This window comes from Nicotiana tabacum, chromosome 18, assembly GCF_000715075.1.
Source record: "Nicotiana tabacum cultivar K326 chromosome 18, ASM71507v2, whole genome shotgun sequence".
Taxonomy (NCBI): Eukaryota; Viridiplantae; Streptophyta; class Magnoliopsida; order Solanales; family Solanaceae; genus Nicotiana; species Nicotiana tabacum.
The window spans coordinates 12,010,826-12,016,742 of record NC_134097.1 but is presented as its reverse complement, the minus strand read 5'-3'; positions in this window follow the sequence as shown (position 1 = coordinate 12,016,742).

Sequence of the window (5,917 nt, the reverse complement as noted above, 5' to 3'; positions counted from 1 at the left end):
AGTTGTCCGTGCAGTTTATAGCGCTTGGGCTGAAGGAGTCCCTCCGGAGTCTGCACACCCCCAGTGAGCGCGGTTGATATTATTGAGGGATGGATCTTTCCTGGACATGGATCTTGTCCAAAGTATTATATACCTGGAGATGGATCTTCTCCACGGGCTGAATTGGCCATATACAGTACCGAGTGATTGGGCATGATGAGTGGAATGTGTGAGAAAGTGATATTGAATACTCTGAGAGTGTGAGTACATGAGTTCATCTCTGAGATACATTGCATTAACATGCACACATGACATACAGGCATAGAGATATATTTTTCTCATGTTGTACGGTATCACATCATTCATGATTTCTCACACATGCTGGCAGATAGGCATAGTGATTCATTTGTTTTACATTGATTACCCGGAAAGAAAATAAAACATCTTATTTATTATTGAAATACTTTTAGGAAAATTATTATTTTCAAACTCATTCATATTTTTGGCAACTCCGGTAAATGATTTGGGTTTTCATTGATGTACTTGAAAGGCAGAACTATTTTCAGAAATCATTTTTTTTTGTTGAGCATTTGATTGTGGAGTTACTTCTGGTATTACTTATTTTATGTTGTTATGAACTATTGTTGGTTATTGAAGTTGGGACCAAACCTTGGTAAAAGCTCGTCACTATTTTTCAACCTAAGGTTAGGTTTGTTACTTATTGAATACATGGGATCGGTTGTACTTATACTACACTTCTGCACCTTGCGTGCAGATGTTGGCTGTTGTTGTTGTTGTGTTCATTGGGAGCTGGATCTGAAGATGTACCTGCGTTCCGGTTGTAGCTGCCTCTTGTTCATGGTAGCCTTAGATTCAAAAAACTCTGTTTATGTACTTTTCAAATATATGATGTATTTACTTCATACCAGCTTTGTATACTCTATTCTTAGAAGCTCATGATTTGTACTACCTGCGTTCCGGTTGTAGCTGCCTCTTGTTCATGGTAGCCTTAAATTCATAAAACTCTGTTTATGTACTTTTCAAACATATGATGTATTTACTTCATACCAGCTTTGTATACTCTATTCTTAGAAGCTCATGATTTATACTTGAAAGGCAAATCTATTTTCAGAAATCATTGTTTTTGTTGAGCATTTGATTGTGGAGTTACTTCTAGTATTACTTGTTTCATATTGTTATGAACTATTGTTGGTTATTGAAGTTGGGACCCGACCTTGGTAAAAGCTCGTCACTATTTTTCAACATAAGGTTAGGTTTGTTACTTATTGAATACATGGGGTCGGTTGTACTCATACTACACTTCTGCACCTTGCGTGCGGATGTTGGCTAATATTGTTGATGTGTTTGTTGGGAGCTGAATCTGAAGATATACCTGCGTTCCGGTTGTAGCTGCCTCTTGTTCATGGTAGCCTTAGATTCATAAAGCTCTGTTTATGTACTTTTCAAACATATGATGTATTTACTTCATACCAGCTTTGTATACTCTATTCTTAGAAGCTCATGATTTGTACTACCAGTTCTTGGGGAATGTATAAGATTAAGATTTTTCTTTTCTTTAATAATTATTATAGGAATTGGTTAGTGGTTAATTGGCTTACCTAACGGGTTGGGTTAGCTGCCATCACGACTAGACGGATTTTGGGTCGTGACACCAACCATACCAAATTTATCAAAATCCGACCTCAAATAACCACTCAAAACCCAAAATCAAACTCTTTAAATCCCTAGCCTCAAACTTCCAAATTCTACCTTAAATACACACTAGCTAGGCAGAAAAATAATTGGGGAAGCAAGATTATTGATCAAAAAATAAGCACAAGGAACTTACCTCACGAAATCCCTCGAAAATGCTTTCAAGAAATCGCCAACCCGAGCTCAAAAATGAAGAAAATGGCCAAAAATCTCGAAGCCTCGCTTAAATGGGTTCTGCCCAGGCATTACCGCATCTGCGGACCACCGGTCGCACTGGCGATGCCGCACCTGCGGAATTACCCCTTGCAGGTGCGGAAATGACTTAAGGAGGTTGGTCCGCAACTGCGAGCAAGGGGCCGTACCTGTGCGCCCGCTCCTGCGGATATCTTCTGCTTCTACGATCCTCACGCTCCAGGCCCCGTCCGCTCCTGTGCTACATCTTCCGTGGATGCGGCTCCACTTCTGCGGGCCAATCTCGCACCTACGCCCACAAACCAAGCTTGACCAAACCGCACATGCGCTCCTCTTTCTGCATATGCGAGTCAGCACCTGCGGCCACCCCACCGCAGGTACGATTACACCAGAAGCTTGAAAGCTTCAGCAACTACACAAGTCCAAATCTCAATCCGTTAAGCATCCGAAACACACCCGAGGCCCCCCGGGACATCACCATACGGACTTAGTCGAGCACTCAACTCACATCAAACAATGCTAAAAATACGAATCACCCTCCAATTCAAACTTAATGAACTTGAAACTTCAAATTTCTACAACCGATGCTGAAACCTATCAAATCAACCCGGAATGACGTCAAATTTTACAGGCAAGTCATATTCAACATTACGGACCTACTACAACTTTCGGAATCGTAATCCAACCCCGATATCAAAAAGTCCACTTCCGGTCAAAATCTCCAAAATTTCGAGTTTCACCATTTCAAGCCTAAATCAGCTACAGACTTCAAATTCACAGTCCGGACACGCTCTTAAGTCCAAAATCACCCAACGGAGCTAACGGGACCGAGAAACTCTATTACGGAGTCTTCTTCACATAGTTCCGACTACGGTCAAAATTCTAAGGCTTAAGCTTCTGTTTTAGGTACTAAGTGTCCCAAATCACTCTGAATCATCCGGTAATTGAATTCAACCACGCACGCGAGTCAATACACATAATACGAAGCTTTTTATGGCTTTATGCCGTCGAACGAGACTTAAATTCTCAAAACGACCGGTCGGTTCGTTACATAAACTACCCGGACATAGACATAATTAGTAGCTATACACTGACTCTCGTCACCTCGTGCGTATGTAACCCCCACAATTAGGAGTAAATAGTAATTCAAATCACCTATGGGATAAATTTTCTCTTACAAGGTTAGGCAAGAGACTTACCTTGTCTTAAAGCTCACTTTCCAGCCTCAAATTCACTCTAAATCCTCAACTCGGTGCCGAACAATCCGAAACTAGCCAAATATTGTATAAATTAATCAATACATGTTCAAAAGTTCATAATTTAACTATCAGAGTAACTACCCAACCCAAATTGAAAGATTCCTAAAATTTATCCCCAGGCCCACATGCCCGGATTCCATAAATTTTCGAAGATAATTGTTACCCATAACCTTACGAACTCAAATATATAATTTTCATCCCAATCCATAATCATTTTCTTGGTTAAATTCCATTTTTATCAAAACCTAGGTTTTTCATCTAAACCCATAATTTTTATAATTTTACATGTTAAAATCTACCCATAATCTATGCATTTAGCTTATATTAGATAGAAATTACTTACCTCAAAGTGCTAGGTGAAAATCCCTCTTCCAAGAGCTATATATTCGACCAACAAGTGAGAGAAATGAAGAAATGAGCCTAAATCTCTACTTAAATGAAACCCTTCTGCCCAGTGATTTCTATGCTTTTGCAGTTCCTTGGCCGCATCTGCGGCTCCACATTTGAGAAAGGTTCATTGCTGATGCGGTCCTCCCTTAGCTGGCCTAAATTCGTATTTGCGGAAAATGGCTCGTTTCTGCGAGCCCGCTCTTGCGGCGTACGAGTCGCACTTGCGTCCATTCCCGCTTCTGCGGACCGCTGACCGCTTCTGCAATCGCGCATTTGCGCCCTCCATGTCCGCATATGCGGACTCAGCCCACGCAGCCTAAATGTGCACCTGCGGCCAACCAGTCGCTTCACAGGTGCGAATGCACCAGAAGCCCAGCTGCATCAACAGCTTTCTCTAAGTCCAACTTTGTGTGCACATCGTCTGATTGACACCTGAGGCCCCCGGGGCCTCACCCAAATACACCAACAAGTTTGTAAACATGAGACAAACTTGCTTGAACCCTCAGAATGTGGAAAACAATACCAAAACTAGGTATCACACCCCAAACCACATCGAATCAGCTTATGAACTTCAAGTTCTTCCAACTTGCTCCAAACGCGTCGAATCATACCTAAACTACCCGGAATGGTACCAAATTTTGCGTGCAAGTCTTAAATCACCTTACGGATCTATTCCTAGGCTCGGAATCCCAAACGGACCTCGATAACACCAAAATCTACTCCAAACCAAATTTAAAGAACTTTTAAACCTTCAATAAGCCAACTTTCTACTTTAGGCAGCGAACGCTCCCGGATCGTCCAAAACTCGATCCAGACACACGCCCAAGTATAAAATCATCATACGAACCTATTGGAACCGTCAAATACCAATTTCAAGGTCGTTTAGTAGAAATGTTGACCAAAGTCAAACTTACCCCTTTAAGGCCAATGTTAAGGAACTAAGTGTTCCGATTTCAACCCGAACCCTCCCAAACTCGAACTAACCATCCCCGCAAGTTATAAAACAGTAAAAACAAATATGGGGAGTGCCTTTCGGGTTTAATATTATCATTTGGTACGGGCTAAAGTTTTGCCTATCATCTAAAATGGTTAGAAAAATTCAAAAGAACAAAATAAAATTGAACTTGCGTGATACTTGACATGGGTATTTTCCTCGTCTAGAAGTAATACTTCTTCAAATGAACTGCGTTCCAGTTTGATGGTAGTAATTTTCCATCAATAGTTTCCAACTCGTATGCTCCTTTTCCAGCATTGTCATTCAAGTGGCCTTTACGTCAACTAGACATAAACAATGCCTTATTGCAAGGAACTCTCAATAAGGTTGTCTATATGCAACAGCTACCGGGTTTTGTCAACCACAACTTTCCACAACATGTTTGCAAGCTTCACAAATCCATTTATGGCCTTCGTCAAGCTCCTAGAGCTTGGTACAACGAGCTCAAAACCTTTCTTCTTTCCTGTGGGTTCCTTAGAGCAAAATCTGATGATTCTCTGTTTATAAAATGCTTTCCTAACTCGCTTCTCTTTGTCATGATCTATATTGATGATATTGTGGTCATTGGTTCCAATTCCTCTCAAGTCCAAACCACCATTCAACTCCTAGGTGATAGGTTCTCCATTAAAGACCTTGGTCCCTTGCGTTTCTTTCTTGGAGTCGAAGTTCTACGAAATGCACATAGTTTAATTCTCACTCAAAGTGGCTTTATTATTGATATCCTAGAAAAGTTTAGCATGCTAAACTCCAACAGTGTTGGCATGCCGATGTCAGTCGGTGAAGCACTCTGACTGAATGGTAATTCCACACCTATTGATGCCAAACCATATAGACAAGTTATTGATTCCCTACAATACCTAACCTTTACTCGATCGGACAGCTTCTTTGAAGTAAACAAACTTGCTCAATTTCTGCATGTACCTAGTTGGAAGCACTAGCAGGCTGCAAAACGACTTCTACGCTACCTGAAGGGCACTATAACATATGGTCTCCATTTTCATCCCAGTAGCTCACTCAAACTTCAAGCATACTCTAATGTTGACTGGGGTGGACTTCTTGATACAAGGCATTCGACTTCAACATATGTTATCCTTCTTGGAAACAATCCCATAAGTTGGTGCTCCAAAAAGTAACGGACAGTTGTTAGATCCTTCACAAAAGCTGAATATTGAGTTGTTGCTTCAGTTGTTGCTGAGCTTAATTGGATAACCAACTTGCTGAAGGAGCTTCACATTCCATTATCCAATCCTCCTATGGTTTTTTGTGACAACATTGGTGCCACTTACCTTAGTTGCAACCCAATTTTTCACAGTCGTATGAAACATGTAGCTATCGATTTTTACTTTGTTCGAGATCAAGTGGAACGCAATGAGCTCTCTGTTAATCACAT